Genomic DNA, 21,408 nt, shown 5'->3' on the forward strand with positions numbered 1-21,408 from the left:
AAGGAAGGCCGATTTCTTTGTGTGCTTCCCCTTGAAGCCAGAGGAGAAAGTGAGCCCATTACGATGACGGTACAGGATTCCCTGTTCCATTTTGATTGATAATGGGTCAACTCTCTCTACCCTGAATCAGGAATATATGGAATGGCATGGGTTTCCTTTGTGCAGAAAGATGACTCATTTGTGAGGCTTGGAAGGGAATACTAAGGGGTACCCGTCAACCATACCTCTGCAAGTTGAATATGGGACTACGTTCATCACCTGCCATTTTCAGTATCCGCTGGGCTAGATTGCAATCTTGCTGGAAGGGGTCTCCTCATGGGAATAGGACTGGAAATAATCTGTAGACAGGGGTCTGTAAATTAACTGGAAAAGCTTTTCCATCGTTGGAAAAGAAAATAAGAGACAAGGTTAGGAGGAAAAGTGGACAGGGTGGCGCTGATAGCTGAAGTGCCTGACCAAATGTGGTTAACAATTGGGGTTCGTGCACTCACATGTTACTACTGAAGTGTTTGAGGGGCACACCACCAAAGAGCTGGGTTATCTTACCCAGGGTCATGCAATAAGCAGATTTAACCTGTTGTGATTTGCAAACCTTTTCTGATACACAACTGAACCGTGGAGTTCAATCACATTAATTAAGGGGTCACTGGCCTCCGAGCCGAGTGAGATTGTTGTTTAGCTCCAGTCAGTAGCTCCTTACGAGGTAGGAAAAACAACTTGTTCACTGATCATTATCACCCTCAAACCCGATTTACGTCTGCCTGCAATATCACAGTATCCCCAAAACCAAATGCTAACTATAACCAGTTTAAAGCTCAAAAGCTTTCCTGGCCTGGCATACCCATATCCTCCAGCTATGATTTCAGAGTGAAGATGTGACTGAGACCAGTAAATAGCACATACTGGATATGTGGCAAGAGCCAGGAGAAACTGCCCAGCAGTGGCACACCCAGCCAAGCTATAAACTGTGAACAGGATGTTGCTAACTGGCCTTTTATAGTCGCCCATTTACGAATCTTGCCTCACTTGCAAGAGCATCCACATCTGGGAAGGGATAAGCGTGGAAGGTTTTGGATGATTGCTTTTCCTTTTGATAAAACGGCCCAGAATTCACGTGAAATCATTAACCAACCGGCAAATAGTAATCTTTTATCCCTTACTAAAACCCAGAGTCAGATAATGGTCATAACTACTGAAATAATCACATTGTAATTCAAAACAGAACGACCCTGGACATCATTTTAGCTGAAGGGGTGGGGGAGGGGGGGGGACTTGTGCTCTTATTGGGAGAGAATGATGTTGTAGTTATATACCAGACAAACCATCTAGCATCACAGATTTATCCACCCATTGTAAATAAAAGAGTACCAAATATTTTGGAGTAGAAGTCAACCTGTGTACAAGTCAACCCCAATTTTTCAGCTTAATTTTTGGGTTTTATGGTATATCTGACATACAAGTTGACCCCCATTTTTCAGGCTATCAGGGCTCTCCAGGAATAACCCAATTTTTTTTTAAAAAACACCCCAATCACAAGTTTAAAAACAAAGCTGTAAATTAAGTTAAGAAAACCTCAGCCTACCAGACAGCAACGCCCCACTGAGCTGGCGCACCGACATCGTGCTCTAGATGGGACAGGATCCTCGGCCTACCAGGCAGGAGTGGCGATGGCGACTTCAGGGTCCCATGTAGGAGCAGTTATGGCAGCACCCATCGGTGGGGAGGTGTCAAGGAGCGGTGGGGAAGTGTTGGGGTGTGGCGGCGCCAGCGGTAGGGAGGTGCTTCCAACAAAATTGATACGCCGAAATGACTTTTTTTTTCCAGTGAATTTGAGGTCTCAAAGTATATCCGGCATCTAAGTCGACCCCTTCCCCTTTTTGAGAAAATTTTTTTGAGGGTTTCACGACTACTTGTACACCAAGATAAACAGTAGTTAAAAAAAAAAATTAGAGATATTGGAATAAAAATGCACAACTTTATTAAGGGTTACCGGTGGTGACCCTTTAATTTACTAGGAGGGGATCCTTGCTACATTATGGAAGCATTTTTCCATTGATCACTGTGGTTGTAATTTTGCATAAATGTTTATACTGTATCCGTAAATATATCATCTAGGTTGATTATCATTTTATGATGGGGGGGTGGGGGGAAAAGAGAAAGTTGAGGTTGGTGGGCAATTTCACATTTCCGTGTGGCATTGTGAAGAATTGTGGAACTTTTTAATTGTTAACTTGGCCAAAGTAGAATGCAAAGGTTTATGGGATTGTAACTTTAGTTGAAATCTTAAAGTTATTACTTCTTCATTTCCCCAGAAATGGTGCCACATACACTAGTAATGCTTTTCTTATGAATGAGGGAGTGATAATTTGCAATATTCAACATCTGTTTTTAGACTGCAGGCATGTAACGGCATAATCCAGGCATTTTGCCGCTACATGGGCACTCTAAAAAGGAATGTACAGAAATTTTGAGACAATTCCTGCACCATGATTTATCCTACAAGACCCCTACTACTTTTTGGAGGAAGCCTGCAATGTAAATCGTACTGGAAAAATTTGTTGCACTTAGGTTCTTGCAGCCTAAAAAGGTGCTCAGTGGGGCAGTAATGACGTTTTTTTTCCCACAATTTTCCCAACATTGCAGTCTAAAAACCATAATTAACTACGACAGTCCTGAATGAGTAATTGAAGCTAAGAAGTTATTAAAGACTGAGAGTTTATGATTAGTGTCCAACAGACATTGCAATACCATGAACAAATGTTAGTGTTTCCAATTCATGAGAACATATGCAACAGCACATTGGCAGTGATAATATTTACTATATAAAGACTCATTTCTGTATGAACTTTGAGAAAGGACCCAGCACTGGGGAAAAATCGAGGACTTTTCATGTGCCCCTTTCTCCCACTGGTGTTACTATTGAGGTAGTAAAACAGCTTCTATTTTAAATTGGTTTCTGTGGTTCTCTGCTGTGTTCTTTATTCACAGATAAGTTTGCAGCGTGGGCAAACTTTTACATCTTTGATTTCCCTTGGGAAAGTATTCCCAACAGGCTCGTGGGGAGCAAGTTCCAGGACTTGGTTGGAGACACATTGAAGGACCAGCAAAAGGCAGGTGCTTGTATGTTCTCCCTGCATCTGCATAGGTTTGCTCTGGAGGCTCCAGTATCCTCCCACCAATCAAAAAAATAATAGGGGTGTTGGTAAATTGCGCGATACGTACTCATGGGCAATGGCCTGTTACCATGCTGTATGTCTAAATTTATAAAAATGTATTTTAAAAATTTAAGATATTGGTGAGCCAAATTTGGAGTACTGTGCGCAATTTTGGTTACCAAACTGCAGGAAGGATAGAAATAGTGCAGAGATTTGCTTGGATGTTGCCAAGACTTCAGGAATGGAATTAAAGGTTAAACAGATCAGGATTTTATTCCCTGAAGCATAAAAGGAGGGGAGACTTGATAGACGTACTTAAAATTGAGGGGGTGAAACAGAGCAAATATAGGTAGGCTTTTTCCACGGAGGGTAGGGGAGATAGAAGCAGAGGACATGAGTTAAGTTTGAAAGAGGCAAGGTTTACAGGGAACAGGGGGTAACTTCTTCACACAGAGGTGGGAGTGTGGAACAAGCTTTCAGCTGAAGTGGTGAATGTCGGTTCAATTTTATCATTTAAGAGGAATTTGGACAGGTACATAGATAGGGGACTATGGACTGGGTGCAAGTCAGTGGTACCAGGCAGAAAAATAGTTTGGCACGGGCTAGAAAGGCCAAAGGGGCCTGTTTCATGTTCCAAGGTTCAAAGGCATACTGATGATTATGTATTGGATTGGATGCCAAATGGGAAAACCACCCTCTCAGTACAGAAGTTTACTGTCAGTATTAAAGCTCATTTATGATGTATTCAAGGCTTGGGCACCCACTGCCACAATGCAGCTCTGCTAATAGTAGAGGTCAGAATGCTGCTGAATGGAAGCACATCAACAAATCAACGATCTCAGTGAGCAATTAACATCTTTGTGTAACAAGCCCAAAGAACCCCAAAACCCAGCAGCAATAGACATTCACCAAGACAAGTGGCTTTCAAAACAAAAGTTATTTTTAATCAACTTCAAACATGAAAATAGAATCAAACTTTATTCTTATACTATATTCTATACCTACCCAAATTACCCCCTTCTAACTCTAAGCGGACGTGTAAGTAATGTGTGTGTGTAAATTCAAGAAAAGTTCTTTGGTTCATAGTTCAATCTCACTTCTTCTTCTTCCAAGTTCTCTGGTTGCAAGCAAGCACAGAATTTAACATGTTTAAAGTTTACCAGTCTTGGTGCTTGAAAGTGGTGCAAGAACCACTCAGGAAGGATCTTGAAGGGTTTGCAGAGAGATATTTGTTGCTCCAGGATTTCCACAACTGAGGTACCACCACTAGTCACCTCAGGGTCTCGCTGATGAAACTTGCCCCATCAGGGTCTTCTAGATGGTAACCTCTTTCTTCAAGCTACCACAGAGTTCCATTCCTTCCTCTATTTCAAGAGAAACATCAGACAGATAGCACTTCCAGCCATGTGCTGCTCTGGAACTTACTTTCATCAGTTTCAAAGTTTTCCCTGGATTGCACTTTTCAGTTATGGTAGACAAAGTTGAAGAATTTCATCTGTTACATTCTAAATGTAGAATTAAGTCACCATAATAGAACCTTTACCTTCCCCATGTTGCAATTACTTTTATCTTGTATATTATTGGAGCTGAAATTGCCCAGGACATGGAGATTACTCTATAATAACCCAAGTATGCAATGAGGTAGTAAAAAAGGTTTGTGAGATCATGTGAAAGTCTACGAGGACACAATACTGAAGTAATTGGGCATGAGCACATTACCTGTGGGGTTACGTTCCACTATATTGTACTTCATGTTTATTTGCCACATTATACCTGGTACATACAGCAAGATGGATTCTTCTGTGAGCAGATTAACAGTTATCTCTACCAAAATTGCATGCTTTCCAGGCTTTAGTTATATGACTAAATTTGTAATCAAAGTGAGGATATGTGACAACACCCTTTTCAAAACTCAATATATGGTATGACTAACTTAAATAGAGAAAAATTCACCAATTAGTGAATTAGCACATTAACATAGAATGATTATAATGGTATTGTGTACAATGGAATAAAAGGTGTAAACTTACCCAGATGACCTGAAGAACAGCTACATGTAGCAAAGCGCACAGAAATGCAGACTCAGACTTAAACAGACAACCAAATTATCACTGAATATATCACAAGGCTCCAGGAACAAAGGCACCACTAAACGGTAGGAAGCTCATCAATACCATAATTATCTATCAAACCTTTATGCCACATACACCTTTCTTGGGTGCATTGGCCATGGTGTAATCTGAACTACCACAGGAGTTTTAGTTATTTGCTGTGGAAGAAGTTTCATGTGGCGATCTTGACAACAACATAGTCGGCTAACAGCCCATTTTGATGCAGCATTTGGACCTGGCTGGTTTCGTTCAGCGAGACATTGTTTAGAGACTAAGTTGCAGCCTTAATTGTAGTCAAGGACACGAGCAGCGGTTAATGACGAGCTTTTCTTACAATTAGTCAAAACTAAGTTTTTATAGTTTGCAAAGATTTTGATTAAATGATGTAAACATTTTTCTCGTAAAAGCTTGTTTATCTTTCTGTATAAATATAAGTGCTTGTAGAGGAAGGATTTTCCTCTGTACCCAGTGGAGACTGCTACCTGATCTCCATGATATATCATGTGAAATGTTAACGTCTGTTTGTGTAGCTAAACTAATACCTGAACCTCCACATGATTATATGGACCATTAAAATATACTTTTTAATCATAATTTTATTAACCCATTTTGAAACAGTTGCAATAAGTCTAAGTCAGATGCCATCTCACTGACTCTACAGAAAGCCCTTGAGCACCTGGGGCAGCAAAGATGCTTACATCAGGATGCTCTATCAACCACAATTCAGCATTTAATATCATTTCCTTAAAACTGATTAGCAAACCCCCAAGACCTTGGACTCAACAGCCCACTGTATAATTAGATCCTGGATTTCCTCACCTCCAGACCACAGTGAGGATTGGTAATAACATCTTGTCCACAATCTTCTTCAGTATCAGAGCACCACAGGGCTCCATTCTTAGTCCCCTGCTCTTCTCACTGTACTGTATGGCTTGGTATAACAACATCACCAATGATACCATGGTAATAGTTTGTATTAAGAGGCAATGAGTCAGCATACAAGAAGGAGATTGAAAACTTGTCTGAATATTATACTAACAGCAACACCGTAGGTGTACCATCCAGAGATCATTGGAATATCAGAAGTGGAGAGGGTGTGCAAATTTAAGTTCTTGGGTGTCACTACCTCAGAGGATCTTTCCTGGACCCAATGCACCAATGGCGTCATGAAGAAAACACATCAGCGCCTCTACTTCCTCAGATGTTTGAGGAGGTTTTGTCCTTCATTGGAAACCCTGACAAATTTCTACAGATGTAGATGGAAAGTGTGCTGACCGGCTGCATCACGGTCTGGTTATGGGGATACCAATATCCCTGAGCATAAAGCTCTGCAAAAGGTAGTGGACATGGCCCAGGACATCCCAAGTAAAATGTTCTTCACCATCGAGAACATCTACAGGGAACGCTGCTGTGGGAGAGCAGCAGCAATCACCGAGGATCCACACCACCCAGCACAAGCTCTGTTCTCGATGCTACCATCGAAAAAGCAGTATAGGAGCCACAAGACCCGCACCACCAGGTTTAGGAACAGCTGCTACCCCTCCACAATCAACAATAAACTCAAGAGACTGATTTAAGGATTCTTGCACTTTTGATGACTTCCCCCCGCCCCCCCCCCCATCTCTATAGTGCAGTTTGTTTACATGCATGCATTGAGACAGGATTTTTATGACTGCCAATAAGTGATAATTCTGTCTCAGAATTATCTCATGGTTGTATGTTGTGTATGTATTCTGACAATAAATCTGAAATCACACCCATAACTCTATTTTTCTTCCATCCATGTGCCTGTCTAAGCATCTTTCAAATGTCCCTATTGTAGCAGGTTCCAGCACCACCTCCCCAAAATGCATCCCAAGCACCTACTACCGTTTTTAAAGAAAAATCCTTCCCCCTCACATCTTCCCTAAACTTTCCTCCCTTCACCTTGTGCAGCTGTCCTCAAGGAAAAATTGTGCTGGCTGTCCACAATATCTTGGCCTCTCATAACATGGGACAACAATTTCCCTTCCCCCCCCCCCCCCACCACAATAGATTTGCTTCTGGAAATAAAATTGAAGATTTGTTAAAGTTTGTGGCAATTTCACATTATTTTTTTTGCATTGTGAAGAATTCTGGGACCTTTTTGCTGCAGAAGTTGGCCAATTAAAGAAGTGATAACGACTTCATTTCCCCAGACATGCTGTCATATAAATCAGTTGTAAAGTTTATTTTATCAATGAGGGAGTGAGGGTTTGTGACATTCCACATCTGAGAGGCATTAACTGTGACAGTCTTGAATGAGTGATTGAAGCTAAGTAGTAACTAAAGAGGTTGGTAGTCACCATCATGTGATCAATGTAACAAGAGATTGCACTCCCATGAACAAATGTGAACACTGTTTCCAATTTATTTCCAATTAATTAGAACATGTGAAACCATACAGAGGCATTGAACTACTACATAAGACTACTCTTCTCTTGTGCACTTTAGGCCCTTTCATGTGGTCTGAACACCCCAGTGTAATCTGGCATAATCTCCCCCCTCTCTCCCCATGGCTTAAGACATATTCACCTGAATGCAGCAGAAGCGCCAACGTCAACCCTCCTCAGGGAAGGATAATCAGCAGAGTGAGGTGCTCCGCCAATGCACCTGAATGTCCAGCCTACATCAGCCGGCAACCCAACTCCCCACTACCTGACAAATCCGCCCCATTGGGGAAGGCCGGCCGGTGTGGGGTGTCACAGCCCGGATGGCCACTTCTGCACCGGGGCTGTTCACTGCGGCTCAAATATGCAGTGTAACAATGGCTGTCTCCCCTACCCATAATCCCCCCACGCAGGTGGAACTGTTGTGGGAAACACAGTGGTTCCACCTATGTGGGGGTTTATGGGTAGGGAAGACTGCCATTGCTATGCCACATATTTTTGATGAGTGGTGCTGCAGCATCAGTCGCCCCACCTCCATCGGATCCAGAGGTGCTGTATTCTTTATTCACAGAAGTCTGCAGCATGGACAAACCTCTACAGCACACATGTCAAACTCAGGCCCGCGGGCCAAATTTGGCCCGTGATATAATTATATTTGGCCCGCAAGATCATATTAAATATGTATTAGAGCTGGCCCGCTGTCCACCACGCCAGTATAGCGCATGCACAGCTAATACTACAAATCCCAGAATGCCTTGCAAATATGTTGGCGCCGGCCCGTCAGCCCGCTAATCGCCCCCACCTCCTCTCTTTACTTTCATTAGCATCTGTGACCTGTCGCCCAACTCACACATAATAAACCCCTTACGGAAAATGGCCAAATGAAAGACAGAAAACAAGACTTTTCAAGACAGGTGGGAGGAAAACTCTGACCCCAGAGTTTGATGAACTTGCATCTAAGAAGAGATGCCAAGTATCTGGTTTAGACCCGGGTGCATCAGAGTAAATCACAGTGTAGCAAGCTAAGCCTGGATTAATATTTTCTTTGGTTAACTTTGGACTGTTCATAGTTGAAAGATTGGATCTTCATTGAAGCAAGTTATTTTTTTGACTTGTTGGCTTGTGGAAAAAAATACTTTTAAAAGGAGCTTAAAGGCTATAGAGAAATATTATTTATTGAATATTTTATTTCTCATTTGTTAATGCTCCTTCTGGAAAGAGTTTAACCAAAACTATTATTAAACATTTATTTTAATAAGAAAAAGTTTAACATTACATATGTTGAAAGAAGAGAAAACATGCAGATGTTGTTGAAAATTTTCAATAAATATTTAGTTTGGCCCACGATTTAGTCCAAGTTTTTAATTTTGGCCCTCTGTAAATTTGAGTTTGACACCCCTGCTCTACAGATTGTGAATGCAACTTCAAGCTGAACCCAAACATAATTTAAAGTTCACTGCATAACGTAGGAAATTGGAGAAACATTAAATGAACTTGCCTTGAACTTAGCGCATCTAATCGGATAATGATGTTGAAACACTGTGCAAGTCCAACTGAGCTAAAAATGTTTTACCACTGATTCTTGTTTGTACTCCGCATCAGATGCCTCTCGTGTCAGAGTCAGCCAGCACTGTTGGATTACAGTTGCCCTGATAATGCGTTTCATGGTCGCAATTTCCTGGTGAAACCTTTCACCATGTTAGTCACTGACAGCACCAGGGAAGAAGTCCAAGTGTAAATGCAGAAAATTTATTTTCTGTGACATGTTGCACTTCATTATTTTGTATGGACATAGGTTAAATATGACAGGAAATCACAAAAATAGATTATATCTAAAAAATACTGTATGCGATAGGAAAATGTTATTTTTGTGATCAGCAGCCCAAAATTCATAAAATACATTCAAAATCGTTATTGCCCTTGTAACCTTGCAGACCTCTATCAAGTCACCGCTTATCCTTGCCTCATTAGAGATGTTCTCCAATCCAGGCATCATCCTCATAAACCTTCTCTGCACTCCCTCAATTGCTTCCACTCCCTCACCCAAATGAGGAGACCAAATTGAGCACAATATTAGATTTTTACATACCTACATTACCTCACTACTCCTGAACTCAATCCCTAACTAATCGTACCATTTAGCACGTGCTCGGTCTTCAAGTTTGATCTACCAAAAGGCACAACTTCACACATCCATATTGAACACCATCTGCCACATTTCTGCCCAACTCTGCATGCTGTCTATATCCTGTTGTAATCTCAGGGTAACCTCTGACATTATCCACACTGCCTTTAACCTTTGTGTAATCTGCAAATTTACTGACCCATCCCTCCACTTCTTCATCCAGGTCATTTATAAAAAGGTCAAAGATAGCAGAGGTCCCAGAGCACCTCCCTGCAGATTATTCTGATATACCTGGGATTATTATGTACTACATATTGTGTACGTGCACACACTGTGGTCCAGAGAAATTCTGTTTCATCGGGTTGTATATATACAGTCAGATGAAGATAAACCTGAAGTTCCTCCATCCCCCTCCATTCATGTCTATCTTGAAGCTACTACGGTATCTGCTTCCACCATTATCACCATGAGCCATTTCAGCCACCCACCACTGTGTAAAATAAAAAGTGCCCTGCACATCTTCTTTAATCACCCTCACCAAAAGTGCAGATATAGGTATACAAAATTATGAGAGGCATTGATAAGAGGTAACACTTGTAGATTTTTGCACTGGGGTTAGGTCAGACAAGTAAGAGAGGACATGGGTTAAGGGTGAAAGGTGAAATGTTTCAAGGGATCATTAAGGGGAATTTCTTCAGACATTGAGTCATGAAAGTGTGGAACAAGCTGCAGCTGAAGTGGAGAATGCAAACTCAGTTTTGACTTTGAAGAAAAATGCGAACAAATACATGGATGGGAAGAGTATAGAGGGATATGGTCCTGGTGCAGATCAATGGGACTATGCAGAATAATACTTTGCACATAATGGGGCAGAGGACCTTTTACTGTACTGTGGTGTTCCATGGTTCATGTGTGCAATGCTTTTAACCCGGGGAAAAGATGTTTACAGACCACCATATTGATGCCTTGCGATTTTACAAAATTCTATCAACATCCTAATTTTTTTTTAATTCACCAAATTTTAAAACCGTTCATTAACTTTCTCCAGGTTCTCCATGCTAATCAACACCTATACCCCGCTCACCCTCCCCGCCATCCAAATATAATAATCTCATAACCTTGCAACACAGCTGCCCTCCTCGTCACATCAAAAGTATTTGTTGCCCAATCCAGGCATGCCTGTGGCAGCCAAAGCCTGGGCAAATGAAGCACCAATCTCCCTTTTAAAGATCCATCCTTCCAACAATTTTTTTCTGTCATCTGGTCTGAAAGCTCTTGACAATGAGTTTTGTTTGAAATACCTCCTTAAAGAGGGACGGATTGCACCTAAATCCAAAAGGTGTCAACATTTTGGCAAGTATGTTTGGTAGAGCAGTGGGGCAAGATTTAAACTAATTTGGCAGGGGTATGGGAACCAGAGTGATAGGGAAAATGGTAGGGAAGATAAAGTAATGGCCAGGAAAAGTAAAATAGGAAAAGTAATGTTGGGAGGAGAAAGTAAAAAATCAGATGGTGCAGTGAGTTTTCGGGTCAATGATAGTGTTAAGAAAATTACAAAGAAAAATAGTGGGCCGAAAAATCAAAAGAAAAGGTTACAGAAGTCACTTGATACTAAAAGGACAAAGAGCATAAGGGTACTTTATCTGAATGCCCACAGTATTAGAAATAAGGTTAGTGAACTTGAGGCGCAAATCGGTACCCATGCCTATGATTTGGTAGCCATCACGGAAACATGGCTACAAGGTGACCCTAAATGGGAATTAAACTTTCAAGGGTATCAGGTGGTGCAAAGAGATAGACAGGATGGTAAGGGAGGTGGAGTTGCACTCTTAATCAAAGATGAGCTCCAGGCAGTAGTGAGGAATGATACAAGATCTAAAGAGCAAAATGTTGCTCTTGGGTAGAGATAAAGTATAACAAAGGGAAATAAATTATTGGTGGGTGTTATCTATCGCCCACCAAATAACCATAGTATAGTGGCACAGGAAATAAATAGAGATAAGTGAGGCATGTAATAATGATACAGCAGTAGTCATGGGGGACTTTAACTTCCACATACATTGGGAAAATCAAGTTGGTCATGGGAGTCTGGAAGAGGACTTCATAGAATGCATCCGCGATAGCTTTCTTGAGCAGCATGTTAAGGAACCAACAAGAGAAAATGCTCTCCCGGATCTCGTGTTGTGCAATGAGATAGGTAGAATAAATGATGTAATAGTCGGAGACCATCTGGGAAATAGCGATCATAGTATGACTGAATTTCTCATTCAGATGGAAGGGGAAATAGTTAGATCTAAAACTCATATTATGCTTAAAGAGGGGTAACTACCATAGGATGAGGGAGTAATTGGGCCGAGTGGACTGGGAGCACAGGTTAATTGATGAAACAGTTGAGGAACAGTGGAAGATTTTCAAAGAAATTATTTGTAATGCTCAACAAAAATATATTTCGGACAGGAAAAAGGGCAGCAAGGGAGGGAAAAATCAACCGTGGTTAACAAAGGAAATAAAGGAGTATAAAATTGAAGCTGCAAAGAGCAGTGGGAAACTGGAAGATTGGGAAACCTTTAAGAGACAACAAGGGGTTACAAAGCGGGTAATAAGAAATGGGAAAAAGGATTATGAAAGTAAATTGGCACAAAATATAAAAACAGAAAGCAAAAAATTTTATGAATATATAAAACGGAAGAGGGTGGCCAGAGTTAACATAGGACCCTTGAAGGATGAGAAAGGAAAACTGATAGCAAAAAATGAGGAAATGGCTGAGGCATTAAACAAATATTTTGTGTCAGTCTTCACGGTGGAAGACACGTCCAGCATGCCCAAGTGCGGAGTTAAGGATGCAAATGTTGGGGAGGGCCTTGATAAAATAGTTGTTACAAAGGAAGTAGTGATGGAGAAACTAATGGGACTAAAGCCAGACAAATCACCTGGTCCTGATGATATGCATCCAAGGGTTCTGAAGGAAATGGCAGAAGTTATAGTGGATGCATTGGTGGTCATATACCAAAATTCCTTGGATTCTGAGCAGGTCCCGGCAGACTGGAAGATAGCAAATGTCACGCCACTTTTTAAGAAGGGATGTAGGCAGAAGACTGGAAATGATCGGCCAATTAGCTTGATGTCTGTAGTTGGGAAAATGCTTGAAGTCGTCATTAAAGATGAAATAGTGAAACTTTTGGAACGCAAGGGTTCATTCAGGCAGACGCAGCATAGTTTTAGAAAGGGAAGATCTTGTTTGACAAACTGGTTAGGATTCTTTGAGGATACATATAATGGGTGCAGTAGATAGAGGGGAACAGGTTGATGTTGTATATTTGGATTTCCAGAAAGTGTTTGATAAGGTGTCGCACAAGAGACTTAGCAGTAAGTTACAGGAAAGTGGAGTCCGGGGAAGTATATTGGCCTGGATTGAAAATTGGTTGTCTGACAGGAGGCAGAGTTGGGATAAATGGGAGTTTTTCAGGTTGGCAGAGAGTGGTAAGTGTGGTGCCTCAGGGGTCAGTGTTAGGCCCACAACTGTTCATCATTTACATTGATGACTTGGAGGAGAAGAGAAAATGTGGTGTAGCCAAGTTTGTGGATGACACCAAATTGAGTGGAAGAAATTGTAATGAGGATGTGGAGAGTCTGCAGAGGGATATAGTTAAGCTGGATGAGTGAGCAAAGGTCTGGCAGATGGAGTACAATGTTAGCAAGTGTGAGGTTATCCACTTTGGCAAGAAAAATAAAAGAGCTGAATATTATTTAAAGGGTGAAAAACTACAGCATGCTGTTGTGCAGAGGGACTTGGGAGTGCTTGTGCATGAATCGCAAAAAGTTAGGTTGCAGGTGCAGCAGGTTATTAAGAAGGCAAATGGAATGTTGGCCTTCATCGCTAGAGGAATTGAATTCAGGAGTAGGGAGGCAATATTGCAACTGTATAAGGTACTGGTGAGACCGCACCTGGAGTACTGTGTCCAGTTCCGGTCTCCATATTTGAGGAAGGATATACTGGCTTTGGAGACGGTCCAGAGGAGGTTTACTAGGTTGATCCCTGAGATGAAGGGGTTGACTTATGATGAAAGATTAAATCATCTAGGATTGTATTTGCTCGAGTTCAGAAGAATGAGAGGAGATCTTATAGAAACATATAGGATTATGAAGGGTATGGATAAGATAGATGTAGGAAGGTTTTTTGAGCTGGCCGGGGAAACTAAAACGAGAGGACACAGTCTCAAGATTCGGGGGAGTAGATTTAGGACCGAGATGAGGAAAAATAGTTTTTCCCAGAGAGTAGTGAATGTTTGGAATTCTCTATCCGGGGAAGTGGTTGAGGCTGCCTCATCATACATATTTAAAATTCGGTTAGATAACTTTTTACATGATAGAGGAATTAGGGGATATGGGGAGAAGGCAGGTAGGTGGAGTTAGGTCATAAATTAGATCAGCCATGATCATATTGAATGGCGGAGCAGGCTTGATGGGCCATTTTTGGCCTACTCCTGTTCCTACTTCCTATGTTCCTATGTACCTTCTTAAAGAACTCAAGGATGCTGAAGTTTAGGTTCCACAGCAGGCGTGGTGAAGATATGGTCAGTGGGTATCTGGAAAATAGTGGACCAGTCCTGTGTCGGAAGAAAGAGACTTCAGAGCAGGTGTTCAGCTTTCCCAAGGCAATAACCTATTCCACAGCAGTACCACATCATCAGTTTTCATAGATATTATGACATCAGGGTTCTCCAGATAACCTCTTTCTTTCAGGCTACCACCACAGAGTTCCTGTCTGTTCCTCTTATTCCAAGAGAAACATCAGACAGATCGCACTTCCAGCCATCCGCCACTCTGGAGCTTCTGTTTAAGTTCCAACAAGCTTCTCCTGGCTGACACTGTTTCAGCTGTGTGTGTCTCTCTCCATCTGAGATTCAAACTGCCAGCCACATGTCCTTCTCTCTCTCACCTGCAAAATCATCTCCTTCTCCAGCAAACAATAGGAGTCAGTCTTCTTATCCAATCTGTCGTTTTTTAGGTAAACAAGAACCCAGGAGTGACCTTTCTGTGCACTTTGTCAAAACTCTTGCAAAGAGCTATCAAAGAGCCAGTGTGTCTCCTGCTTGTTGCTTTAAAGACAACACTCCATTCATGACATCATTTCAATTACCACCTGCTTGTAAAATGTGCATAGCATTCTCTATAGTTTCTGTAAAGTCACTGAATATGAATTCTTCAGTCTTTCAAATAAGATCTGTTTTAAAGTGTGTGCATGTGTATGTAACCTACTCTAATATTACCAATTTATCTCCAAAAAACATCTCCAAATATCCATCACACAACAAACATGGAGGAATGAGAAGTATGATTGGACTGTGAACCAAAGAACTTTTCTCAACTTACCACATTACACACACATGTGCTTAGAATTAAAAGGGGGTTATGTTAGGTTAAGTAAGTTAATAATAATATACAAATTAAGTTTGTTTCTAGTTTCATGTTTAAAGATAATTAAAAGCAACTTTTGTTTAAGTAACCATTTGCCTTGGTGAATATCTATTGCTGCTGGGTTTTGAGATACTTTGGGCTTGTAACAAGATATACAACCCGATGAAACATAATTTCTCTGGACCACAATGCATGCACAAACACAATACGCTGTACATAATTATCCCAGGTATATCAGAATAATCTGCAGGGAGGTGCTCTGGTACCTCTGTGACCTTTGACCTTTTTATAAATGACCTGGATGAAAAAGTAGAGGGATGGGTCAGTAACTTTTATAAAGTTACACACACATTGCATACACATGCACTTAGAATTAGAAAGGGGTCAAGTTAGGTTAGTAAAATTATTAGTGATAAGTTAAAGTGTGATTCTATTTCCATAGTTAAAGATAATTAAAAGCAATTTTTGTTTAAGTAACCATTTGTTTTGCTGAATATCTATGCCTGCTGGGTTTTGGGGTACTTTGGACTTGTATCAATTCACACATATTGATTGATCCAACACATAGACTGAAATATTGCACTTGGTACTTTTCAAATAATACCATTCATCATTCATAGTATAACCATTCTCAGTCAAACCCATTTTATCAAATATTTCAAAAGAACAAAAAAACAAAGGAGAAAAAAGAACCCCCCTCCCCCCCCCCCCCCCCAATTAATCAAACTTCTCACTCTAAACAAGGTTAGAGTTTCTTTTCTTTGGCTTGGTGTAATGGAAGATTCTAACCTATTTTTTAACACCTATTTTTTTTTAACCTATTTTTTCTTAATTCCCAGCTCTTGGTTCTGTAGAGCTCAGAACCTTTTTTTTAAAAAACTTGCAGCTTTGGGTTCCGCAAGGCTGAGAACCTGCTTGTGTTTTAGAATCAGCAGACATAAGCAAAATTCCACCAAGGGGCCAGAGCTGCAGTTATCTGACGAAAGGACATCTGTGTACCAAGAACATTTAATCTTCCTGCTTGTTTTGGTCAGACTGTCAGAGGCCTAGCCTTGATGCAAAATAAACCATTGTATTCAAAGTGATAAGCTGAAAATTATGTTATTTGTTAGAAGCCTAGCATGCTAGCTTGCTTGCTTATCTTTCTTGCTGTGCTGGGAATAGGTGCTTGGGTTAGCAGTTTTTGGGTAATATAAGTCATGGTCCCGCTGCTGAAGTTAGGAGACTCTCCGAGAGGTGGCAACATCTCTCAGCAAGAAGAACTTCTGGAGTCCAGCCAACGTCCCGGTCAGGGGAGGTGGAGAAGCTGCTACCGGCGCTCTGACAACCTACTACAAGTGTGCAGTCGTTGCCTCGCTTAGGCAGTTGGGACCAGTCCAAGCATTGATAAGTATAGTTGGGAAGGGCTTGCATATTGTAGTGTGAAATCAGCTTTTGAATTTGTAATAAACATTTGTATAATCTGAACTGCTCTCGGTGTGTGTGTCTATTTTCTTTCGGTAGTTCAAACACTGTGACCAATCTAAAATGAACAAAATGAGAGGTATAAGTTTACCCAAGACAATTGGCGCTGCGAGCAGGATTGGTCTCAAGATGTTTTGCCGAAAGAAAGAGGTGAGCCCTGAGCAGTTCTTGATTCCAGGATGGACTTTGTAAGGTAAAACATCATGAGATGGGAATGTGTAAGGAGTTACCCTGTGCAGGGCTGTAACAAGAAGGGGAGGTGTCCTTGTACTCCTGTTAGGTAAAACATCATGAGATGGGAATGTGTAAGGAGTTACCCTGTGCAGGGCTGTAACAAGATGTGAATGCATCCTTGTACTTACAAGATAAGAGAGACATTGATGGATTGAGAGGCAGGAAGCTAGCAGGGAAAGGATAGCAACAGTTTTAGTCATTGGACAAGTAATGATATGATGATGTTCTAAGCACGTATCCAAGGGTATAAAAAATCACCATTTTGCTGATAACGGCAGAATGCATTCTCCGACTAACATTGTTAGTTGCAAGTGTTACAATCCGGTAATAAAGAACAAAGAACCCTGATTTCGACTCAGTCTGGTGTTTGTCTCACTCATTCATGGACAAAGCAGACCTAACAACTTCCAAAGACGATGGGTTTGGCATGTTGGCCAATACTCTGGCTTTGTTGGGACCACCCATTAGTTGGGATGAGAAGTTAGATTCATCAAGTGCACCTCTGGGAGAGCGGGTTGCCACTCTCCTTCGAGAAAGAAAATTTCCTGATAAAAAGGGGACGCTGACGGATGGTTTTTGGTTGCTAGCCACAGCCTTACGCCACTCCGTTCAGTGTGAAGCAGAATCAGTTCAAAGAGAAGTAGAATCTCAGCGCAAGAGAAAGCAATTAGAGGAGGAGCTAGAAGCCATGCGACAATGCTGTTCCATGATGAGTAAGATTGTTTGCACCAGTCAGGACAGAGCCAAAGAATTGGATGATAAGCATGTTCAAACTGTCTGCTGTAATATTAAACTTCGGCAGCAGCTCTGTGCAGATAAGGAAAGGCAAGGAGTAGAACTCGATCCATATCGTATTCGTGCCATGATAATGAATGGCGACGATCCTGATGTAATTGAGGATTGGGATGGGAATATCTGGAATGACAATAGTAATGATGCAGATACTCCTCAGCATGTGTCTAACATACTACCCTCTCCACCTGCTGTTCACACCCGCCCCATAAGGCAGCAGACTTCCCAAACAGACAGAAGGGGAGATGATGTAAGGGTAGAGATTGAAGGGATAGATACCCTGGTCTCCCATGTGGACCCAGGGGAAAATACCCAAACCCCTGCTTATGCTCTATGGCCTACCCCCTCTACAGGATGGCCTCGGAATCCTCCCCTAGACTGGGTGGAGGTCCCTGCGGGCCAAAGTGGGAACAGGAGTCGGAAGCATTCAATAATACGTGACTTCTCTGTAAAAGAGCTGGCTGCCATTGGAGATCGATTTAGGCAAAAGGCAGGAGAAACTCTGGCAGCCTGGCTCCTGCGTGTCTGGGAACAAGGAGGGGGGTAATGTATTTTTAACCCCTGAGGAATTGTTGGGATTAGGAACATTGTCTACTGATATCAGGGTCACTGCTGAGCTGCGGGGTAGAGGGAGAGAGATGGATTACTTACTTACTACTCTAGGGGACGCCCTGCTACGAGTATACCCATCACCAGTAGATTGGGATTTACATTTGCAGAACAATTGGAGAACCCCAGAGGAGGGCATAGCAGTAATTCGTCAACAGGGCCTGGCCTCCGCCTTGTATGCAGGGCGTTTGAGGCTGTGGGTACACGGGGGGAGCCCTGATGAAGAGATATTCACGGCTGGAATGCATACCAGATTGGTTCGTTCAGCCCAACCTACTATACGGGGGCTGGTTCTGTCCGTAACTACTCCACTAATTGGGCACCCTGTGTCTGAGGCAGTGCATGCCTTATCTGGGCTTCGAGAATAAGAAATGGGAGGTAAAATCCACTCATGTACAGCCCAGGTTAAATCAGACAAGCAGGATGAAAAGAGAGGCACTGCTGCTAATAATGGACTGACAAGAAAGGACCTTTTTCTAACCTTGTTAAAGTTAGGCGTACCTAAAAGTGATATTGATGGGAAACCTACTGCGGTCCTTTATGCTCTTCATAAGAGAAAAGCAGGGGAACATCATCCCCAGATGCTGAGTCCTCCTGGTCCAGTTGTGCCCTCTGCTCCCCCTGCTGCTTCTATCGAGCAGGCTTTTCCTGCTCCAGTTACCCGTGATGAGGTACAACAAATGATTAACAAGGCTCTTATGGATAATAGTGGCGTGTTTCTTTTCTTTGGCTTGGCTTCGCGGATGAAGATATATGGAGGGGTAATGTCCACGTCAGCTGCAGGCTCGTTTGTGGCTGACAAGTCCAACGCGGGACAGGCAGACACGGTTGCAAGGGAAAATTGGTTGGTTGGGGTTGGGTTTTTCCTCCTTTGCCTTTTGTCAGTGAGGTGGGCTCTGCGGTCTTCTTCAAAGGAGGTTGCTGCCTGCCGAACTGTGAGCGCCAAGATGCACAATTTGAGGCGAGATCAGCCCACTGGCGGTGGTCAATGTGGCAGGCACCAAGAGATTTCTTTAGGCAGTCTTTGTTCCTCTTCTTTGGTGTACCTCTGTCTCGGTGGCCAGTGGAGAGCTCGCCATATAACAAGGTTAGAGTTACTTGTATATCTAATATACATTGGAAACGAAAGACGACGTTCTGAAACCAGACAAGGCTGCTTGGACTGTCCAAACATCCTAATTCTTTAAATTTACCCCATGAATGGGCCCCATGTCTTGTAAAAATTCAGCTTTACATTATAACAATTTTTTTTTCCAAATGTAGGAAAGCCATGAACTCCTGTAACCATTGAATATGATTAAGTGATGTGCTGTCTTTCCATTTCATCAAGATTGCCTAAACCTTAGGATTACCCAAATTAAGTGATTGGAACATCATAAAGAGGGTACTGGTGAGCTCAGTAATTGCAAAGGGTCTGGTATTTCAAGGAAGATCTCCACTGCTGATGAGAGAAGAATTCTCATCATAATGAAGAAAAATTGGAACTCTGGAGGCAGATGTGGATATGTCAATGACTACTATCCGCAGAATACTTCATGAACAGAAATATACTTCAGGATGCAAACCACTAGTCATCCACAAAAAAGGTGGCCAGATTAACAGTTTGCCAAGTAGTATTTAAAAGAGCTTGCAGAATTCTGGATAAAGATCTTGTGGGCAGACGAGACCAAGATTAACCTGTTATCAGAGGGCCCTTTCAGGTAAAGCCAAATAATCTCCCCCCCCCGCCCATGCGGCTAAGGACATACTCTCTTGAATGCGCCAAGCACGCTGATGCAACCTTCCTTGGGGAGGGATAATCGGCAGAGCACCAGGCACTGTAAACAGCAGCTTGGGGGTGACCCAACTGCCCGCTGATACACCGCAAGTTCACAAGCTGCCGTTAACAGCGTCATTGTCGGGAGATCAAATGACTCACCGAGCATGGGAATGGTTTAATCTGATAACAATTACTGGACCTTTGTGATTGTTTTGTCACAGTGGAGATGTCTAAAGTGCAACAGAGAAGACATTACTTTAATTTTCGGGACTTGGACAGCAATTCTAAAAAGCCCTATCAATCTACAAACTTAATATTATTGTAAATTTTCAAACATATCATCCAGTCATGATATGTCGGATCGCATAGCGGGGGGCTGTCAGCGCTACCTGACAGCCAACAGCCCCACTGGGGAGGGGCTGCATAGCCATGGTGGTCTTCCCTACCCGTAAACCCCCACGCAGCTGAAATTGGTTTCCCTCATCTATCAACTCAGCCCTCACCAGTATATCTTTCATTACCTGCTCATCTGCAGAAGCAGAAAAAGGACAAGATGCTCCTTGTCATCAACTACCACCACACTAACTTTTGTATCCAACATATAATCCCCTGCCATCCTGCCACTTACTACATGATCCCAACACCAGACATCTTCCACTCTCCTCCCCGCCTTCCTCAGGTACTATCCCCTCAGTAACTCCCCCTCCCACTAATTACCCCTTGGCACTGTTAAAAGTTTTACCTGTGCTGCAAACTTATCTGTTAATAAAGAACACAGCAGAGAACCATAGAACCAATTTAAAATACAAACAGTTTTAATACTTCAATAGTTACACCAGTGGGAGAAAGGGGGCACTATGAAATATCAGTGATGTTCATCTCGTGCTGATTCCCTTCTCAAAGTTCATACTGTCTGTTTAAATAGTAAATTGAATCAGCTTTCATATTTGTTCATAGAATTTCTTCATTCATTCAGCGATGTCTCCCAAAATCTCTATTTCTTAGCTTCAATTACACATTTAACACTGTCACAGCTAACGTCTCTTATAGATATAGAATTGTTGCTCTTTCTTGATAAGAAAACCATTATAACAAAATTTATTTGACAGCCCTTCTGGGGAAATGTAAACCTCAAGTGGGTTTTTTTTTTAATATACATAAACTGAACAAGAAAGTTCACTCTTTGTAAAAAGTTCGTCGATGGTTAAAATCCCATAAGCCTTAGCAATAAGAGTTGGCCACATACAATGCAAAAACTCCCAGAATGCTTTACAATGTCACAAGATAATGCTTAATTACCCAAAAATCTTTTACAGGCACCTTCCCTTGTGTC

The 21,408-nt window shown here is 41.9% G+C and overlaps 1 protein-coding gene across 5 annotated transcripts in view; it reads right to left on the bottom strand.

The window, feature by feature from the left end:
• LOC138745907 (uncharacterized) overlaps nucleotides 1-21,408 on the bottom strand; it is an 87,502-nt gene that overhangs the window by 52,332 nt on the left and 13,762 nt on the right. The gene's annotated exons all lie outside the window — the stretch shown is intronic.

The sequence above is a fragment of the Narcine bancroftii genome, chromosome 11, assembly GCF_036971445.1.
Source record: "Narcine bancroftii isolate sNarBan1 chromosome 11, sNarBan1.hap1, whole genome shotgun sequence".
In the NCBI taxonomy this organism is placed as follows: Eukaryota; Metazoa; Chordata; class Chondrichthyes; order Torpediniformes; family Narcinidae; genus Narcine; species Narcine bancroftii.